At 33.5% G+C, this 23,617-nt stretch overlaps 1 long non-coding RNA gene across 1 annotated transcript; it reads left to right on the top strand.

Annotated features, from left to right (window-relative positions):
• Nucleotides 1–9,098: 9,098 nt before the first annotated feature.
• Nucleotides 9,099–13,420, top strand: LOC142981162 (uncharacterized). Its single transcript, XR_012959922.1, has 2 exons — nt 9,099–9,507; nt 10,076–13,420. It is a non-coding gene; the product is annotated as an uncharacterized LOC142981162 (long non-coding RNA).
• The last annotated feature ends 10,197 nt before the right edge of the window (nt 13,421–23,617 follow it).

Raw genomic sequence — 23,617 nt, 5'->3', positions numbered from 1 at the left:
TCTCAATTTTATATACAAAAGTACACATTTTGCCTTACTTAGAGCATACTTTCAACTATTACCTGGTCATTACAGTGTAATGGAACTGGTAAAAATATTCTAAGTTAATTCTAGTTCTTTGTTCTAATATTCGTGACACTTACATTAGCCTAACGAGTGTGTGGACCTCTTTGCTTTTAATTATATTAGTTTTTTCTGAGGATTTATTCTAATTAGTATCACTGTGTTTAGAGACCTTTAGTTTGGCAGAGCATGCGGGCTGCTATTTTGAAGTTACGGTACAACTAGCTATCATAATCAGTAGTAACTACTTAGAAACTTCCGATATGTTTTATAATATTATTATTATTTATATATTTTACGTCTTTCTGTTAGAATTGAAATTATCATATCAATGGAAGTACTCTAATATTTATACAAAGGAGCGTTCGAGTTTCTGCCTACACTTATAGGCGAGATTGATTTGAAACTAGTTGATCAATAATTTCTTTAAAGTATTATCATCACAATTATTGTTTTTTAACTCCGAACCTTCTCCTCGTCTTAAAAAGACGGCAAAAATAATTAGCAGAATTGGTCAAGATACTCTCCATTTTAGCGCTAAACATCATTCGGATTTTTTAAATATAAAGAACGCTTTTATTTCTAGCATCAATATTATTTATTTCTTTAGAAAAGCTCTATCATTTTCACTAAGTAATAACCTTCACAATATCAAAGTGATTTGACTGGTAATTTACTGTGTCATATTACGAACCGTTTCCGAGAATTTTCTCCGATGTATTGGGTATCAAACTCTCATATATCGGCTATTAACCTTTGATTACATACAGCTATTAAATGTTACAGTTTTGACATTTATGATAACGTTTAGGCTATAGTTAATTTGTTTTACATTTCTATTATAGATTTTCTAACGATGGTCTAGAGCGTGTTTTGTCTGTCTGTCTGTGTGTAAGACTGTAAGTAGTGAAGCTTTTATAGGTAGATCTTTGATTACTGTTTGAGGAATACCAGCTTTTTTATATTTATATTTTCTAAACTAAATGGGGGTGGATTCAAAGTGTGTACGACTGCTGACAACGAAGTTCCGGATTTGCAAAGTTATTGATCATTTCTAATTTGTATTAGATTTTTCTCAATGGAAGCTCGGGGAGTGGTAACGTGTGTTTGGTAATAGGCTCGACCCGTGTTGTATGGGACTAACATTATTAGAAAAACGTGGGCGTATTTCATATGTTTATGGTTACACCTTTGGGTGATTGTTCTCAATCGAAGTTTGGTAACTTGCTTTGTATATAGCAAAAGGCTTTACCCCTATTACATGAGACTGAGATATTTAAAGGCAAAACGTGGATGTATTTCATACATCTCAGCCTATAACTTTCGTAAAAAACAGAAAGTGATATTAAGTAAGTATATAATAATATTAATCATACAGATTTTTTTCCATTAAACCATAACTCTAGTTGCAATGATAACATTAAACTTTACCATAATTGTATGGCTCTACAAGTATTTATGTATGTATGAGTGAGACATCCAATTGATTAGCGTTCTTTATTGGCTAGTTAATTGAAATGGAGATTGGACATACGACACGAGGAATATCGACTGTTTCTACTTCCTAGCAGTAGGTATTTATACTTGATAGTTTCTTTGTGTGGAAACGTAATTGGTATGAAGTACTTACAGGTATTTAGCGCCGGTCAAAACAGTTTTTCTACTAATGTAGTATTACTCAACTTTGATGAGGGTTTAGATAAAAATACACTAGTTTAGTGAGCCAGAATATGTTATCGTATAAACATATTTTGCCATAGAATTTTCTGGTAAGTCTTTTAACGATAACAAAGCAATAATCCATTCCAAAATGATACATCGTGGACAGATTTTTTGTTCATTGATTTACGCATAGTATTAAATTGAATGTAACCCATTCGATTCTTAGAGCATAAACGACATAATCACACAATTTTCCAAACCCATACTTTTAAGCCAAAAGCCTACCATTTAAAACTAAATAACACCGCATTAAGCGAGTGTACATGTGTGTGCACCCCCACTCTGTACGGCCCCCTTTGTAGGCTCGCCTAATAGAAATATGTGGTAGACCAGTCCTAAAAGTCTGGCTGCACAATATGATAGAATTAATTTTTCACGAGGACAATCATTGTTCCGCGTGCTTTGTCCGCCGAGCTACGCCGATGATGACACGAACACACACGAACTTAGCCGAAGTGCGGATGAAATTATGAGCATGTGAGCGCTGTTTTTCTAGAAGCGTCTATGGAATGATGTTGTATGAATATAGTTTATAGTAGGTAAGTAAAATATTATCTATTTTGAAATAGTCAACTAGCTACAGATTTTATATTACAAAAACCAGGAAAAGCTTGTGTTTTTTGCTTTAATTTTGTGTGGAAAAAAAAGTCCTTGCATTTATTTTTACAATTTGAGAAACAGGCAAAAACCACAGCATTTGCAAAACTACGCTTAGGTATATAGTTTTAAGCTGCGGGATGAGAATTACATGATATTTTTAAACTACTTTTTCACACAATTCCGTCTTCCGCTCGATAAAGTTTTGATTTCTCTTTTGGTAGAGTGTAATTTTTTTTCTTTGTTAAATTTGGTTGGTTCAATTGATCCGCCAACTAATTATCTCACAAATCCGGCTTCGCGCTACGTGTACCATCAAAAGCATGACAACGAAAAAAACCATGGGCAGTCCCAATAAAATGTCGACCACACCTCTCAAATGTTTAGTAAAGCCTTACACGGTTCCCTTCATTTACATAACCCGTTCCCAAAAACCAAACAAGCCGGTACACAAGGTCCTTTGCCTCCTGGCTAATAGGAAATGAGAAAATTAATTAAGTGGGGGGACAAACATACGGCCAATAAACGATTTTGTTTGTTTAGGCGCTTACGAAACAAATTCACAGTCTGTTTGTACATACTATCTGTTTGAAGATGAGATTTCCATTTCGCGTTTAATTTGATTAAATTTTTTGGATGTCTTTTCGGGTGTTTCTCGATTCCATTTTCTGTTTCGTTTGTGAAATGTTTTAGGATGTACTCTCGATTATAATTCTGACTTAGAGAATTTTATCATTTGCCTTTCTGGCATCCGGCCCTGGTTTAAAAGAAAACTCGACCAGAGCCTGACCAGAGAAACACAAGGCATTTTCGAAGACATAATGTATTCTATTATTTTATGGCATTTGTGATAAAAATAGCATATTATTTAACGGGTGTTAAATTGTCATTGAAGGAATATACGATAGACAACATTGGAAATGACTATAGAGGGAAAATAAGTATTAAAGACGGTAAAGAATTTCCGTTTTTAAATTTTCAACATAAATGCAGTCAACAGTTGCCGGATAGCATCACGGCTTATTAGGCTACATCACGGTCTGATGACGCTATAATTATACAGATTGGTTTCTAATGACATTCGTTACGTAGAGCCTACTATATAATTACTTGATATTAGGAGGATTGGGATTTACCCTCAACCTACATACTCTTTACTCTATTATTAAGAAAACGTTATAGACAATTAGTACATACCTATAACTGTTAGCAAACCAATGCCAACAAACTCTCCTAATTAGCCTCTTCAAGCAATTATTTTCTTTGAGCCCCGTGATTATAAAAAAGGAAGCAAACTTTTTCAAACAATAGGTGGGCACATAAAACCGCGTCGCATACTATATACATCTAATTGCGTCCATTACCGTTCTCTCTAATGCGAGCCTTAAGCTCCACCGTTGGGTCGTAATTGGACGACTCATAAAGGGGATGGAGGGACCGGAAAAGGGGACGAAAAACGGGCGAGAGGGGAGCGCGCGCGCGGGGGGAAGGCCAGGGAAATGTTATGGAAATGACGCACCGCCATTTCCACGTTTTTGTATTTGATTATCCTTTCAAGACAATATTTTGCAGGGTCCGGAAATTAATGAAGGCAATTTATGCGACACAGAGCGTGGGCGCCGGGTTTTATTTAAATAACTTTTTTTATTATTTTTTTTAAGCCGAGGGTTTTCGGGGCGACTGCCTTTTATAATTGGAGCGGTCTCTGCGTACATTTTTTGTTTCTGAGGGCTTATGAGCAAGAATTATGTTTTGAGGTTAGAGTGCTTTGTTTTTGTTTATGCTTCCATATCTATGATATGGGGCTTATAACGCGCTCGTATTAAGCTGGTTTCAAGGGACGAATACTTTTTGTTTATATTTATTTTTTGAATTCGGTGTACGGAGGAGCGATTTGTTTTTGATTTAATGTGGAATCGAGCGAGTATTTATTTACAGGGAATTTTACAAAATATTTTGTAATTAGATATTTTTAGGTTAATCAAGGGCGGGGCATTACCTGTTTTATTAGATCTTCAATTGCAACAGCAATTATTAAAAAGGAAGATCTTTTTTAAAAAACGGATTTGCATATTATTATGCTAAGTCCTAGTGCATTTAACAACATCCAACCCAACCCGAGTATCAAACGCAGAACCTTCTGAAATCACTCCTATATAAACTCTGCATTCAGATCATACAAACAGTGAACACTAACTAGAAATCGAACCCACACTAACCAACAAACCTAATCACGTAATTCAATGAAAGCTCAATAACATTAATTAGTTACTATGAACCGCTAATGTGTTATTCTAATCAAATAGTTGTTAATACAATATGTACGGAATGTAAGGCTATTTATTGATAACCACATGACTTTCACTGTCTATCGGGGTTAGAACCGACAATCGCGATTGATAATACGATTCAATTGTCAATTGCGATTGATGAAATTTGATAAAGTAGAGTGATTTAAGTGTAAATAATAAAACCTACTGCTACACTACCTCAGGTTCGATTACTGAGGAAAAAAAAATAATATTTTTCAATTACATCATTTTATTTGGCAGGACGCGGCAGCTTCTGCCCTATTGTACAATACCAACAATATCATTTATTATACTTTGTTATAGATAATTTATCATATAAAGAATAATGTCTTCGAGCTTGTTTGCTAGATTGCCCTTCATACTCAACCTTTCGAATAATGCTAAATTATAACAAAAACAAATAGGCAACTCAACATTTAATTATACCTTGGAACTTAGATAAATGTAATTCCCTTAAAATGTACTTGTTAATTATATTAGAGATAAATGATGGATTCTCTTTACTCTCTGCCTATCCCCATAGGGACATTGCGTGATGTATATGTGTAGGTAAATTAGGATTAGATTAAGATACAAGCATGCCCAGTGTGGGGACCACGGTATCCGCTGTTTTATAAACAAATATACAATTTATTATCATTATAATGTCCTAATCTCATTGTTTGTATCTTAAGCTATTTTGTACTTACTTAAATAAATATTTATATAATATTTATATAATATTTATATTTTCATTTTTTTAAACTATTTATTTAACTCTCAGTGCACAAGGTGGGCTGAGCGTTCTCTAACCCCCGGTTTCTGAAGTACATTTATTAGCGGTAGTTTATCTATTCAATAGCGTTAAAACTCATATAAAAAAAACCCTATTGAATAGATAAACTACCGCTAAATATACTCAGAAACCTTTCAGTCAACCTTTTATATCTACTATACTAAAATGTTTTAAATTATAAGAAGAATATACTAGCATTTTTTCCTATCTCCGCTAAGTAAACAAGCCGTTTTAAAAACATCTCAGTGTTTCAAAATATCCTAGCAGTACCTAAGCTTATGAAACGCTAAAGATAAATATACTTTGAAAATGTTTATTAAAATGTTCATAGCGAAAAAGAAAATGAAACAAACGGAAACGTACTTTTTAGATTACTTTCTTGAATACACTGCGGCTATATATTTTTTACGTAGAAACATAAAATATATTAAACTTTATCTAATTTTATTGATTTGTACACATGATATTAAATTGACTTCGTTCAAGTTATTGGAGCATGGTCCCGATATCTCGAATGTTTTAGCAACATATAAGGTATCGGAACCTTATTTTCATATAAGAACAATCGTATGAGAACCGATTAGCGGTTTTGTATTGCAAGATTTATTATTCAATTATTATTAAGATCGCCTTCCAAACCCACAGTTATGTTACCGTTAGCTGAATAAACCTTTTGAGATATATCGTTTCATACGTTTGCCGCTATTTATCTATCGACAAGATAGCTATTTTATAACTATCACTTGAAATGAGACTAAACAAAAGAGCTATTTAGCATTTGCGGGAGAAAAAAAGAGGTAAAATTTCATGCATTGTATTCTACTAGTCTCATATCGATCCGTCTGTAGCTACCCACGCTCCTAGATGATCAGTTTCCTAGCTAAGCCCTTTTTCCAGCCAGCCAGCGAAATGACGTTATACCTACAGCGTAGTTTCACCAGTAGGTAGGTATGCAGAGGTACGCAAACGACGAAAGCCACTGCCGCTGTCGGGCGCCACCAAATCCCTCTGCTTAAAATTGTGCACCATACCTTTTTATATACAATGCCCGCCATCTGCCCCCACAATGCACAAACCAATATAAGCCTTATTCCAACCACACAAAGGTCCCTTTATAATTAACCCGCAACCTAAAAAAAACCTACATTAGAAACTTCACTGTATGTTTTAACGTTTAAGGACGAATTTCCCTTCCACCAACTTCAGAATGAGACTTTGAGAAAATTCGCATTATGTAATAAAAACATTTATTTTGTCCGTTTCCGAGTAAATAGGACTCCTCTTCCCCTTATATACAATGATTTAGTGCGCGCGAGATTGTTTTGATAACTCCTTTCATATTTCGCTCGGCGGAGCGTTATCTTAGTAGGAAAATGTGAATATTACGCTTTTTAATAATGTCTGCCAGTTTTTTTAATTCGCTTTCGTGTGCACAACACGTTCCTTTTCTTGGCATTCGGCGTTAGTTTTACAAAAAGAAATATGACTTTTCCGCCTTTGTACAAAAAGCGTTCTGTTTTAAAATTTAATTTACAAATGGAACGTTGAACGGAGGTAATAATTTAATTCATTTCTTGTTATTCATAAACGGTGTAACGGTGCCAACACTTCCAACACTGGACAGTGGCAACAGTCAGGACGTCGCTAACTTTTGTGACGCGATTCATTTGGATATCTTTTTTAATGACATCAATGGATTTATTAAAGTGTATAGAAACGTGGGACAGAGCCGTTGTTGGTACGAGTTTTTGCAACCTGCAGCTGCTGTATTTATTTGTGCGAATGATTGTTCGCTACCCCTTTCATTCTTGAGCACAAAAGTTGAAAACGCGTTCGGAAACCAGTTTTGGTGTTCTGCAGCACGGAGTTTGCATTCCGTGTACCTGTGCGCTGCAGACACCCCGTTTTAGAACAGGTTTGATTCGTGGTTTGATAAAATGATTTTATCCGTTTTCGGGAGCCGGTTTTTGCATGATTGCATTAGCTGCGTTTTGCACGGAGCTCGGTCGAAATGAGCGAATTAGAATGGGGTGAGTTTGAATTGGCAATTGTGAGCCCGGTATTGATATAATAGGTACTGTATATAAAGGTACAAATCATGTTTGAGCTTTTTTGTGCAAGGCTCGAATAAAATACAATGTTACAACGGTTTTTTTGACAAAGGATTGAAATTTAAACTTGTTTTTTTAGTTTCCATGGCAAAACTTTAACTACCAGTAACATAAAAATTCGACTAAAGTAGAAGATTAATTTGAATGAAGTAATGACGAGATGATATTCCTAATACTCCTTAGCGCCATAATCTAATAATGAAACAATTACCTACCCATAAGTCTCGTGAAAATGAGACTTAATTTTTGTAATTAAATCAAAATAAAATCCTATAGAAATAGTAGAAAAGTCTGCAAGATTTCGTTATAGTTAAAATGAGGAGAGTTGGTGAGAATAAGATGTTTCCTATGAAGATAGGTAGATCTCTTAACTATTCTAGCGTTGGTACTGTGACGGATTATTATATTTTAGTAATACGATTTTTCGACAATTTATTATTCTTATTTTACTGTTAAATAAACTACTATCGACATCGATTATCGAAGAAAGTTTGAACGATACCAAACTTTCTTCGTGTTGATTTCATCAAAATCCCTTCAATAGGTTTTGCGTGATAGATAAACATTCGAATCTTTTAACAATATCATGGTAAGTATTTTCCACAATCCACAACCGAATTTCAGAAACATTCAGAAGGCATACTTACAATCAATGACGTTGAATATTTGTCGGTAATACAAACGTATACGATTTGCATTTAGATTACTTAGTGAGTGCGCGGCGTTTTTGTTAATATATCTACATATATGCAGGTGGACTAGGGTCATTATGACGGAGGAAAACGTGCCTTAAATTTGAAATGAAGATGTAAAAAGTTACATAATGATACCTAGCCGTTAATTAATAAAAGAAAATTCTGGAAAATAGCCCTCTTCTACGAAAGTTTAGGTGGTCTTGGGAAAAAAGGTTTTCTATCTAAAGGATCCATTTTTGTTGGTGGATATTTTGATGAGCTGATTTTGATCAGGGACTTTAAAAAACTTTACAGTCTATTTGTGTTGTCGTTGGAGGAAGCGTTATAGAAAAATAATTCAACAAAAATGTAAAATTAAAAAGTGCATACGTATTTTATTTTCTTACCTTTGAGAACTCCACACAATAGGTTATGAACAAAAACCCCTGGAGTCCTAATTAAGTTCATTGTCTCCATGAACAAAGGCACACAAAATCAAACTACATCATACACTCAAATCCCAAGACAGACACAACAAAGGCCGCAGAAACTAATCTAGCTAATCAAATTTGCCACCCGTTAAACTGGGCACACAACAATCGGGGGCCTTACAAAGATTTTATACATACCCAAGTACACAGACAAAAGGGTCGCACCCTTTGCTTCGAGCTCGCGTTTGCAGCAAGTACGCTGCAACACCCATTTACTTCAAATACATAGCGTGCAGGGATTTCTGCAAAAAACCTGTTTCTTTTTATTCCCACTACATAAATACGTTCGCAGGCCTGTTCCAAATTTTAACTCGTTCTTTTTTTGATATGCGCAAGGGATTTCGTTCTTTATTTTAACTGCTTTAAGATGTAGACATTCTTTTTTTAATGTTGCGGTATGTTTGCGGCCAGGTACATTGAATACGTGAATTAAGGCGGGGATATAGAATGACTTATAAGAGCCAGGAGAGTCCGAATTCAGTTTAAGTTTGGCCACCGATCGATAAACTCATTTAGCAAAATGTAACAGTGTATCGTCTTAACGCTCAAATTCAAAATTCAAAATGCCACCCTGTGGCACAGTGTAAATTCTAAAACAGTGCAAAATTTTACACAATCAAATTCAAAAACTAATATAAAATCGAAGCAGCCTACAAAATAAACCTACAGTAATGTCGCGTTAAAATTCGCTAACTTCAAATTAAGCAAAAAGTATCTACTTGGAGGAGAGCCGAGCCAGACCACGAGATGCACATACCACAAGTAAAAAAACCTATTTGTTTATTTATTTTTAAGGCACAGACGCACGCCATACGGCCAACGCGTTTCATTCTACGCAAAATGACAACAATTGGCCTCCGACAATTGTTGTTGTGTACTCAAGCCATTGACGGGGAATTTTTTAAAGTTTTTTTTAAACTTACGCCCGCCTCGTGACTGCGTCGATTTAATTTATTTATTAGTTCAGATCCCGGCTGTTGTCCTTCCTGTATTTGTTTGTCTGTAAAGCTATTAACTTTGGTAGACAAAGAGTGTATTTTCAATCTATTGTCTTTGTATTTTTACTTGTTTCGTCTGGGCTAGCGGTAGCAATTGCGCTTAACCAGGTTCGAATCTTCGGTTAAGACTCAAAAAGTTCCGCAGAATCTAGTGTTTTAGGAGTGAATTAGTTAATTTATTAGTGGAGAGTATACCTGTCAATAAACTATCAAAAAGCTACTATGTCAGTTTTAAATTTTAGCTAAAAGCTCTCCATAACTAAAACTCCTCTTCGTATAATTCAGAGTGATTGACACACCATGCCACGACTGATCAACCATCTTTGTTTCAGAACAAACCGACGCGTCTCCGAACGAAAACAGTTTCAACGAGTCGCCATTACACGTCAAAAACAAAACCGAAAATTTGGCGCGAATTTCAAAAATGGAACAATAACCTCTAACTCGGCCACGGACGCCGTTCGGTTAAAAAGAAAAAAACGAACCAATATTTACTCACGATCGGACAGCCGACACTTCGCAGCCGAAATTCTTTTATCGATACTCGATATTCGTATCGATTGCAATCGGTATTCGAGTGAATCGATTGGTGCCGTGTTACGTTGATTGAATGAATGGCTGTTTGGTAAATAGTTTTTATTAAATTAAAATGTTGTTACGGGTTTTGTTGTAACTACTTTAGGCCGGAACATGTTTGACATAGTTGGAAAATTGTGAATAGTTTCTAATTGTAATAGTTCAGATTTTATTCAAATCATATAAATAACTGTCGCCGGTAAATTAGCGTAAAAAGTTACAAAAATCCGTCCAATACTAAAAATTTAATTTGTCAACAAAATCGTTAATGTTCGCAGACACTCTATTAGATAGACCGAAACATATTATCTGTCATTTATTTAAGTCTGAAGTAATTTTGTTTCAATACCAAATTCCTTTAAACACGTAATCATAAAAATGAACTACTTACATTAAAAATTAAGATCATAGAATAACCAAATAAATATAGTAAATTCTCACACGGCACTTGCATTTAAACTAAACAGAGCTTGTATTATGATAACCAGCCTAGTAATTCTAAATACATAATTAAATTTACATTCGAACTCAAAACAAATACTCGTACAACATAAAATAATACCTGGCCTAGAATTGAACCCACGGTACGTAACGTAGTGTCGGTTGTGGAGAGGTGACCGCAATCACCACTGCGCCTAACGTGGAATTTCACTCAAAACGATTTCTCGTTAAACACAAACATTATATCCTGGTCAAGATTCAAACCCACGGTACTCAGTGGCGGGTATGGAATAGGTGTGACCATATCCACCACTGCGCCTAACGTAGAAACCATCACTCAAATCTCTCGTTCAACAAAATCATTTATCCTGGTCGAGAATCGAACCCACGGTACGCGGTGTAGTGTCGGGTATGAAGAAGTGATCATATTCACCACTGCGCCTAACGTGGTCTTTCGTAAACTTCTGAAATAAATAGAAAAACCGTGGTAAAATTACAATTCAGTAAAACTTTGAAACTACACTCAAATAATATATTTACCAAGAGCTAGATTCAAAACGTGAACTCCAAATGCCTAAAAAATATCTCAAGCTGCTTTAAAATATTCTAAATCAAAGTCAACCAAATTCATATTAATTCCAAATATTTTTTAAGGTGCATACAAATCTTTATTTCAAATCACACTAAAACTACACTCTTACAATCAAATAACAAAAAATATTGTCATTTATTTGACATTACTAACTTTTTCTCACAAAATCGTATCATCAGGTATTAATAAAAATGACAATAACAAGTGATCAGTAACTCTTTATTTCACACACATGAATTCATTTTATTTATTCAAACCGAAAAATTATTCTTAAGAAACAGATTTCGTAATAGTTCAACCGAAAAAATAATTCTTAAACAGATTTCGTTATAGCTCCATAAAATTCTTTATTTGCATCGACAGTTTTTCTAAAATTTAAACCTTAAAAGTAATCAAATCTTGCAAAAAATATTCTCATCATTGTTCATCAACACAATAATTTAGTTTGCAAAAATACCTATTAAATACCGTCTAAACAATCTAACATTCAAAATAAATCACCTGTACCTGTCATGTATCTAAAAATCTCAAAAAATTACCCTAAAATTGCAAATACACTTTCAAATCTCTACCAAACTTTTATAAAAAAATACATTTACTCTTTTTTTTCTGTCTAACTTTTTAATTTGTCCGAAAACACAAGTGACAAGTGATACATTTCCGAACTGATTTCGTATTCTATTCAATCTAAGTTGAAGTAACACTGACCCTTATCATTAAAGTTTTGTCAGAGAAAAAACAACAATACATTAATTTAAAATAAAAGTTTTACTCAAAAGTTTAAGGTACAGTAAGGGGTTGACGTTTTTGACCGTTTTTTTTGACCCCATGCTCATTATTTCAAGCAGAAATTGTGATATTAGACTTAAATTTCAATTCAATTACTTAATATCTGCTACAAATAAATCGATGAACATACAAAACTTAAATACTATCCAAACAGAAAAAAACTAATTTCGTACAGTTTTAAAATTACCAACATCTACTTATCCGATAATTGCAATATTTAGAGCAGCAATTAGAAAAACTAGCACCATTTCATATGCAAACAGAATTCCATTTCATTTTAAATGTATTTACAGAGTCAAAAATCAGAAACAAAATAAAAAGTACCTTTGAAACATGCCCAAAATCTCATATGTCCGTGGTCAATTACAAAGCAGCTGCCGAAAAACACACATCGATTACCGATATTGATTTCAAGCACCAAAAAATCGATACTAACTCAATATTTACAACCAATGTCCACAATATCGATTCTATTTTTTTACCGACAGATGTTCTTTCGTTTGTGGAACGCTTGCTTTTTTAATCAGCTGTCTTAATAGTTTTAATTTGTTCTCATTTCAAATCAGTTTCAAATTCAAAATGTCTCTCTCTCTCTCTGGCTATCAAATCACACTGTTTAGTGATATGTAACCTCTTTATTAAGTTGGTATATAATCGTAGGAAATTTTTGTAGCGAAATTGTAACATTGGATCAATGAATTATGTATTGAATTGTGTTTAAAATACTCATTACGGGCGATATCTTTCTTTTTTAATGATTTTTTTCCCTCTCTCGGAGGGTTTAGTTACGCGATATGCTTTCTTAAGCAAAGCGTAGCACATTATTGTAACATCTAAGACCTCCAATCCCAACCCGGGATCAATCCCCAATTTTAATCTAAAACGTATATATAATTATGTACTATTATGTATTGTATTGTCTTCATCGTCATAATTCCTATGTTAATGTCTAATGCACTTAATGTCAATACCGAGAAACTGAAATTGTTTCTTAACTTAGAATAAGTATCATTATCTAGTTAGGATAAGGTTGAATGAGGTAAAGAAAATTTTACTGCCCCACGGTTAGAAAATTGCTAACAATAAGTTGTGTTAGATTTAAGTTTTGAATTGTAACAAGAATAAACATTGTCATTTTGTTATTGTTAGTATATAAGTGCTTTATGTTTAAGTTTTTCAATGTATCCTCCAGCGTGGACGTATGGTCATTGTTATGTTTAGTTTGTTTTCTACTAGTTTTAAGGTCTTCTCTTGTAACAAAATACACATCACATCAGCATTCCTGTTTTTATTTCGTTAATTCACTTTTTGCCATTCCCCTCGCAATCTCGTCCAAACCAAAAACAATTAAATCCTAATTCCGGATGATTTCACTCGGTACAAACCCATTTAAACTGTGAAGAGCATGTAATTACGAAAACAAAATACGGATGGCCGCCATCTTGTATTCGCGAGGCGTCAGTTTTTTGCGAAAAAAAGGCCTAAGTGCGCGCGACCATTCTACATACATATTATGCAGGGAGAGAGGTGATTAAGTACTGTTCTTGTCTCGAGTTAATATGAACTTTATGTCATAGACATAGGGTATTTATTCGTATGAATGTTTGGTTTTATTTTTTCGGTCGTCCCCGTAGGGATCGAGGAGCATTTAGCCGGCCCACCCTCGCGTTTGCGATTTCTTACAGTGCGATATATTATTAATATATGTAGGGTTCTGTAGAGAAAAATGGCGCGCTCTGGCCGTGCTGGGTGCTTTATTATGGGGCTTGTGTTAAATGGGGTGGATTATAAAGTTGTCGGGACTCCTTGATGTATGGTGTATGTAAGTACGAAAACGGCTTAGTTATTATGATGGTAAAATATACTTTTTATGAGCTATAAGATGATATTTTAGCCAAAATTCTGAGAGACGAATGTCCAAATTTCATGAAAACTGACTTCTTTCGCCGATTAAAAAGAGTAGTCAATAAATTCTGGCCAGTTCTTCTCATTGGCGCTACCTTGCGAACTGTAAATTCGCAAGCGGTAAATTCACCTAGGTACTGCATTTTGACAGTTATAAGTGTAAGTACTTGATTTGATATTGATTTTAATAGTCTCAAATTTCGAGAGCTAATAATACTATTCTCAATCTCGCCGGTTTTCGATAGTTATTAGATAGAGGTCAAATTAATGTTGGATGTATTTAAACCATAAGCCTTTTACATCATATTCAAAGCCTATTTTTTATTTTCTGATCGGCATCGTGACATAGGAATTGTAAACATAAACATAATTGCGGAGCTAAAATCTCGCTCAAAAAAAAGTTTTATCTAAGTTCTTCATTAAAAGAAGCCTACTTATTTAGGAAAATATTGGTTTATAGGTTGTATAAGAACTAGTAACCGTATTAACAATATTTTTTATTTATAGAAAAGTAGTACAAGTTTATGTCAAAACATTTCTTTTAGAATAAACTAAAATTATGTCAAATAAAATAATGTTTGACATTTGAATAAAATGTAAAACTAAATATTTTTATTTAAAAGGTTTACTAACGGGTAATGACAGTATAAATAAACACAACTTTTTGAAATATCAAAACATATTTATTTTCAAATAGATATGATAAACTGTACAAGTTTTATAACAACAAATAACATGAAACATTAGCAAAAACATATTTATGATAACATATTATACGCCCCGTGGGAAAAATACTGTGTTATGTTTAAAACATTATAATATGACTATTTTTATAACAATATGTTTTAAAACTCTTGATTAAGTGCAGCAATTACTAAAGATTTTAAAACCAGTTGATTTGTAAGGAATATATGAACAAAATATTTATTGAAGCAAGCTTACAGTTTACCGTAAAATGAACGAAAAAATAAAGATGATAATAAGGTAAGTCGAGGCGATAGCTTTTTCAAAATCTAGAATTGTATATCTGTATATAAAAAAAATAAATAGATTGACTGATTAAGAAGAGCAAGATTGATCACAAACGGACAATTGACAAATGATGAATAATAATCATAGTAGTTTTTATATTATTAATTACCTTTCGTGTTTTTAATGACGAGTATTTGTTTATTAGGTTGGCTAACCAAAATTAGTGCATGAAAGCATATTTGTATTCTTAAATTACACGTATAACTTATATGCACTTGGCTGTGTTAACGAAACCTTGTCTGTATGTGGTCTTACCGCATACTGAGGTCGCGTTTTAAAACGTTAAAGAAAAATATAATGCTTCTCTGTGGTTAGCGTACGCTTAAAGTTCCATTGTTTTTATAAACCGTGACCACATACTTTGGTATATCAATATGTCTTATTATTATATAGTCCATAATATAATACCTAATGCAAGAGCTCTTAAACGCGATTGAAAATTTAAAGTTAGGATAGGTACCTTACTTATTTACCCGACGTTGCGGCACCCTAAGCTTTAATTTTCAATCGCGTTTAAGCTCCGTTTCATTATAATATTACGTGTATAAGTTCCGAGAGTTTGAAATCGTTAAATACAGAAACCAAGTAATTGCGATGAGAGGTTCTAAGAGATGGGAGCAATAGTGTTTCTTAGACGTCTCTATGTTTCTCATGATTCCGTTTGTTGTGGAGAACATTTATATGCGGATCAAATATTTGAGTAAGCCGTTGTTAGACTGTGTCGACATCGCTTATAGGTATATCGCTTTGTTATAATAGTAGGTATTGCCTCTTTACACAAATTCCATTCTAAGTGCACAACCAGTCCTTTGAAAAATAAATGATTTCGATTCAAACAGATAAATAAAACCGTCATGAACGTAAATTTATTTCATTCTTATTTAAAACACGAACTATTCAAAACGAATTATATAACATATATGTACCCACAAAGTACATAACATAGACGGATTATATAAAACCCCAGCGCAATTTAAATACAAGACCACAAATGTACGAAAACAAACCTTATATTTAAACCATAGAGTTGATTTTAAAATGTCATAGATAATAGATACTTTCGTCTATGACTAGTAATAGGGTGACTATTCAAAAGGGGGTTTTATAAATAATGAGTGTGGATATTTAATTTATTCGTAAATATATTTCGTGATTGGTTTGTGATGCGTTATATAAAATGATAAAACTGGGGTTTAGCGGTAAATAAATAATTTATAATTTGCACGAACGAATTTTGTTCTGTACAAATAGATTCATGTTTTTAATCATGTATTTTAATGACGTTGTAATTATATCCGGCTTGCGATATTTAGGGGGGGTTAGTTTTTGTAAGGGTGGAATACGGGGTGGTGTTTTGATTTGATTATACGCTGCTGATACAATGTGTTGATAGGTGCATGTATATTTTATGTAAATGTTTCTTTTGGCCCGGTCTATTATGTTTTAAATATTTAAACTTTTTAATGCCTTATCTACATAAACTATGGCGTAAGAATGTATTAACATAATGGAGAGAATACGTACCTTGCTAATTAGTACTCGGAAAATATGGCTTTCATGAAATTTTCAAAAGTTAAGCATTCAAGTTTTTAGGCCATCGGTTTGGACACATAATGCTTAATTGCTAAACGGGTCTTAAAGGAGTCGATGTAACCGGATCAAAATTACGTGCTACAAATAAGTAACCGTAATCTCAAATACTATACTCTTTTTACTCAACAGTGGGTAGAAACGGGTTGAATAGATAGATAGAGTCCTAAAACTCCTCATTTCATTTAAGAACCGCTTAGTTCAGTATTACTTGAAAGCAGGATGTTTTATTTTTTAATTGATAAAAACAGGACTCAAGGCCTAACCCCTCCCTCATTACGGGAGGAGACCCTTGCCCAGCAATGGGACATTAATGGGTTAAATTTATTAAATTTATAAAAACAGCTCAGAAAGTTTCCCCTCACAGCGCTGTAACGAAACAGTTAAAGGCGCTCTTGCCTTATGATATTAATATAAAATAATTTATTGAATTCTTCAGAAGAAAGTAATACAGAATAAACTTGTTGGAATGCGGGGGTGGTCCTCCCTTATAGCGGTATGTAGCCCAAGGAAATAACGTTCAAGAATGGCGGAGTTATTTATGCAGATATTGCTTATTAATTAACAAGAATATTTGTACTAATTAGCTGAAAAATGTGTCAGTGTGTTTCTTAACTTTTTGCGGCTATTTCGCTGGATGTATTTCGATGGTTTTTGCATGGATTTAAGGGGAATACATCTAGGTTTCTTGTCTAGTAGCTTTCTAAACTTAAATTTTAAGGGTTAATGTATCAAATACATGCTGTGAACACGGAAAATAAATTACAGGGTTTTTTAAGCTAGTTTTTTTTCTAAATTACCTTTGAAGAAAGTTTGATTGTATGTGAATGGGTTTGCATGGATTAACTACTACAGTTTTGCAACACGAATTTGTAATAGGTATTGCAACTCTGGGTAATTTCGAGTAGTAAGTTTGACATTTAAATTTGCATGAATGAAATTAATGTTCTTGCGCATTAATACGCTAGGATCCAGTAATATATTGATAGAAAATATCTCAATAGAAATTCGGTTTCCGATTGTTGAACGTTTTAAGTAATCCATTGAAAATATATATATATTAAATGTATGTCATCCCTTGCTCTCGAATAGGTACAGACTAACACCATTTGGTACAAAGTCTAAATACAATTTTACTTATTAAACTAACATTACTTTACAAAATCTTTGTTAATCTTATGAATATTTATTTCGTTTGAGTTTCGAGCCCCTGACTTCTGCTGTAGTGTTACTGACGTCAAAAGGGTGACCCCTGTTCTGTAGATCATTATGATAACACGTGCCATTGAATTTAAATTAATCTCAAAATTGCAAAGCCAAGCAATACCCTTAGCATATTCTTCCTTGTAAATTTTTATCATATGAGTGATGTATTTTAAAAAGGTGAGGCATGTAGTAAACGTAAGCGGTGGTCATATGAGAAAATGTGTATGAACATTGACATGTGATGATGCGAAAGTAGGTAGTATTTCAGAACGAAGCATGTGGTGTTGTTTGTTGTTGTGGAATAAATGCGTAATGATTATTTTTTACAAAATAATACTAAAAATATATAAAAATAAACCTTAGCACTCAAAAATGCATATTTAAAACTCATTTGATAATACGACGCAAACACGATACTTACATCAGTACCCATAACGCCAATTTTATAAATTAAATAAATAGTCTAAAAATCCGTTTTCGTTCTCAAGTAGTTTCAAATCCCAACACACAAAACATATTCACCCTACTGCTCGCTGCAAAGCGTTATCATTGTTGACATCTGCCGCGCTACGGAAAGAATGTTTGCTACTCGCCACTAGGTGGCGCTAACAAAAAATATATGAAAGAGTCATGGCTTTCTAAAATAGGTTTTGAAACTATTTCACTGTTTCAAAAAATATTACTATTAATTTTCAAGACTTTTAATTTAAATGATGGAAAATGTTAATTTTTTGAGTGTCACAAAAATAAACTTTAGTACTTCTAAAAAAATATAGATGGCGCTAAAGTATCGTCACCTATGATTGTCCCTGCGAAAAGTTTAGAGGCTTGATAGATATTTTTTTCTAACCTTCAAAACTTTGATGTTGGATTTTTAAAGTGATTGGTAACTAATATAAAACGAGAATTCACTCGGATATCCATTTTTTTTCTAGGCTTGGTTTCTGTCCGTCAGTTTAAGCTTGCTCAGACCGATAGACATCCTTCAGTTCCCCTATCGTCGCCATTTTTATATAATTTCAGGATTAATAAGTCGTATTTAAGTATTTATTTATAAAAAAACGGTCAAATGTTCGACTATAAAGAAAACAATTAATCTCTTAAACAAGCAAGTAGGTATCTAATAAGTACGATAATGCTAGAGTTAATTATAACAAAATTAATTGAACTAAAACTAATAGTAATCATTTAGTTTAGTTCCAATTAGTTTAAGGGCATAACTTTACTGTGAACTGTGGCCGTAATGTGTCCATAAACGGTTCGGACATTTCGAGGTTCAATTCTACGAAACTAAACATATTCAATTTCAAATTATAAATAAGTCATATGTAACTAAAATAACAATTTAACAGTTCAATATTCCGTAGATAATTATTTGAATATTTGTACCATCAAGTTTCTGTCGTCTAAACGTCAGAATACTCGTTAGTTTGTCATTTTGTGTAGATTAGTTCCGTCGATTACCGCTAGAGGCGCTGTTTAGTTTTCTATAGAAAAGTAAGGTAAGCGTGTCTTTAACGATAGAGTACACAGACTTTGTGGTTAAAACTTGTGGTTTAATACTTCCTGTTTATGCTTGATGTAAGTTTGGTTTTAAGCCATCATTTTTTTATAAAAGGTAGTGTAAAGGATAGAGAGACTATTTTATACCAATATCGCCTTACCTATTAGTTATTTGTATGGATATTTTTTTAGCGCCCCTAGCGTATTGTGACAGAACTAATTTATGATAATTATAAAATTAAATATAAAAGTGATACTTTACCTAATATCAAATGTATGAAATCAAACTGTAAAAAAAACTAATTGTTGCGTAGGAGTCTTTTTGAAGAAGACCGGGTTGGTAAGGCGTCAAGTAATAGCATCCCACGTTGCTTCTTATTGTTGTAGTTGCAGCGTCTATTTTTTCCATTATATAATTTACCATACTGCCATGTTTTCGCAAATTAAAAAACAAGGTTATTAAGTACTTTTGATACGTTAACTTCAAAATGTATATTGTTAAACTCAAATAATATAGAAGATTGAATGAATTGGTCCATCAAATCACCGCTGGTCCATAAAACGGTCACAAAGGATTACAATCGTTTTCACTTCGATAGCCCTGTCTAAATCCAATACGATTTGAGCTCAAATGTCAATATGTTACACACAGATTAGTATTACTTTCTAAAAGGAATTAGATTATTTAACTTTTACTTGCATTCTGAGATTATTATGAAAAAAAGAGTCTTTAAGTTACGATTTCAAGAAGAAATCTATCATTGTAATTTTATACCAGTTGATGACCTGCGACTAAACAGGTTACTATTGTAAAGCAAAAATTGTTTATGGTGATAAAAAATACGGAAAAACTGATTGTTAAGTTTTAAGAACTTTCTGTTTTCCTGGATGGAGCCAAGGTGTCAATGATGAAATAATATTTTTTTATTTGCTTACAAAAAGTTTGTAGTTATATTAGTAGTTTATACAGATTTTTATTTCTGAACTTTTCGATAAAGTACGTCCGTTTTCTTAAACCAAACATTTTTAATCTATCTTGATATTAATTTGGGGATTAATGGAGAAAAGGTATACACTAGTCTTCAGATGTCGTGGTTTCGGTTGTGCGATGTATTGGCAACTAGGTGACATATGTGTATGGTTGTGTTTTATATGTTTTTAACTTTGTCTTCTCAAATGAATCCTATTTTTTTTATTCCGTTGCGAAATATGTAAGTTGTCACATGATTAGGGATTCTTATTTTATCAACAAATAATGGGACCACGTTAAATTTTTTTTCCGATAGCATTTTTAAGTCTGTTAACTTTATTCTCAGTGTGTTCAATCATTTGAAATATTACCGTAAAGAAAGACAGCTATGAAAAATCTTTTGTCCATTGCGTTTGCAACCTACTCCCCTTTTTTCGACGTATTAACTACCCAATAACATTATAATAAGTAAAGTACTAAAAATAATAAATGAACTTAAAAAATAATAAAAGCTGGTATTAGCATGAGTCAATATTGAGTAGTATATTCTATAGCCTTTGAAATCATTGTCCTTTAAATTATCACTAAACACAGTCAAAAAAATGTGTAACCGTAATGCATAAAAATATACATGGACCGGGAATCGAACCCGCGATCCGGAGAAAAGCGGCCGTCTGCTATAGCGATCGAAACACGGACGCAGTCAAAAAAGTTCAATGTCCCCTCAAACATTTACTCATTTATTCGAACCCGTAACCCTTTGTCAATAAACTCTGATTAGATAAATATTCGTATTCCAAATTTTACTATGATTAAAATAATAACCATCTAATATAAATCAATCAAATAAATATTTAGTTTAATGAGATATCCGAAATAACAAAATCACGACAATTAATGAAACCTAAAAATCTAAATTTTCAAACACAAACATCTAGCTTTTGTGAAAAACATGAGCCATTCAAAGTTGTATCGCCTCAAGCACTCTGATTTGGCTTAACGATCAACATGTTTACTTCTCTTATAAACTTCGCTTCAAAAATAACGCAACAAATACTACTAAAGTTGTCTGCTACAAAAAAATGGATCGATAATATCATTACGTGTAAAAACTATGGCGGATTAGCCTTTGTTTCAAAAACTACGCGCACTTTTGAATATTTCAACTGAATAGGCAATTAACAGTCAGTAGGTTGGCGCGGAATTATGAAAGACCGCGATTAATCAGCGTCAACGTACATACGCTTTGTTCCACAACTCTATTTACCATGTACATAGTCGTGACATCTCATTATATACCGCGCCTATGTGCACCTACCCGCCGATACCCTATCTAGGAACTTTGCACGCAAAAATCTAGCGCTAGGTGCTTGCCCCCCGCACACACGCACACCCACACTCTGACACGCAAGGAGCGAGACTGCGTGCTAGAAAAAGACAGCCATAAAAAACTCCCCGTGGTGTGAGGCGCTGCCCCCAAAAAAAGCACCAAAAACGCAATCTGCGCAACTTCCCGGCGCAGAATCGTTAACGACTCCGGCTCTCTTTATCGTACACGCCGTGCCTCCTATATTTCTATTTTTTCTCCGTCAAACATTAGACGTAAGACGAGAAATATTGTAAATGAAAATCATCCGTATTTGATGCCAATACGGTTGACATTCGCGCGATGGCGGCGTGGCGTATATCTTGCGCGTCGGCCGCTAGACGCACACACCCGCACCGGAACAGAAATAACGATCGCATTTTTGACCGAAAAGGACGGACAGATGGCTGAAAAGAGAAGAAAAAAATGACGACCATTTTGCTTTGCGCACCTACGAGGCGGCCGAGGTGAGCTTTATGTATGCTTTTTTTTCGAGGAAAAAAAACCGGACCAAAACAAATGCACGTGGCCGGGTGTTATGACCGAAGTCGGAAAAATTCCCCCGTCCGCTAAGAGATGCCGTTACCGGCGCGATTTTTTCCGCCAACACATTTAGTTATGAAAAAATGTACTCGGTGGCGCTTTTGTTGAATGGTTGCGAGTTGAAGGGCGGCTCGGAGCTTGGGTTTACTTTAGATACAGTATTGGTATTGATAGAAGGGTTTGATTGAAGATATGTTGGAGACTTTTGTCAATTAACGTAACTGACTGAAAAAAAACGGGTAAAATATTGATTGCGGCGGTTCGGATGTTGAAACGTTCGGATGTTGAGTTTTTTTAAAGGAAATAAGGACTTCGTCTACTTAAATAGAAGTATATTTTGCAGCTTACTTTTGATATTAGTTCTAGAAATAATTTCAACGCCGATGCTGCGACACGGAGAACTATATTTTACTAAAATTTGAACTAATTACTTATTAATACATGTCATATGATTTTGTAAGGAGATATTTGTATGTCTGTCAAGAGTTTTAAAAAGAAATCATTGACGAAACTTTTAAAATCATTAAAATACGAACTATTTTACTTTTTTTAAATAAAAATGTTAGCATACGTGTATGTACTTATTCAAGGAGGCATTACTTTTTTGTCTCTAAAGGATACTTTGTATTAGTGAAAATATTATGTATATTGTAAAAAACTTATGGTGCGTTGCAAGCTGATATTTTTTTGCATATTATTAAATATGTAATACCGGATATAGTCCTGGCTAGTATTAATTAGAAACTATCCTAAAATAATTATTATGTTAACGTCTCGTTTTTTCGTATGTTCGTTATTTTTTTCTTTGTAGAGCAGCCTCTACTAAAAAGCATATCTTTTTAAAAGGAGCTACACTAGATTCACCACGTTTAAAAATTCAAACTATCAGCAACTAACAATAAAATGACGCGAGTAAGTAATAGGCCTATTTTGTCAAGTAATTCTTATTATCTTTAAAATTATATTCATGGTCTTCTTATATTAATTTTAATGAAGATTGATTAATTATTGCTAGGTTTATGAGAACGAAATGACCGATCGATTAAATATATATATTGACTGTAACTTTAACTATTAAACAATGAGATATCTAACACTTATTCATAGGTAATACAAAAGCCTCTTTCTGTAAGATAAATAAATTAGTTTTCTACACAATTTTTAATATAACTTACCTCGTGTAGACTGCTGTTATTAAAATAATTAGAAGCGTCAAGCGAAGCCGCTGATTGCAATTATACTTCGTCCAAATTCAGGGAAATGAAACCAACAATGTACTGAAAATATATTTATTTCAAGCTAAATGCATAGCTTATACAAGTTTTTAGTCGATTTATATGAAAACTGTAATATAAAACGGC

This window comes from Anticarsia gemmatalis, chromosome 19 (assembly GCF_050436995.1).
Source record: "Anticarsia gemmatalis isolate Benzon Research Colony breed Stoneville strain chromosome 19, ilAntGemm2 primary, whole genome shotgun sequence".
NCBI classification, from domain to species: Eukaryota; Metazoa; Arthropoda; class Insecta; order Lepidoptera; family Erebidae; genus Anticarsia; species Anticarsia gemmatalis.
This window is presented reverse-complemented; position numbering and strand designations above follow the sequence as displayed.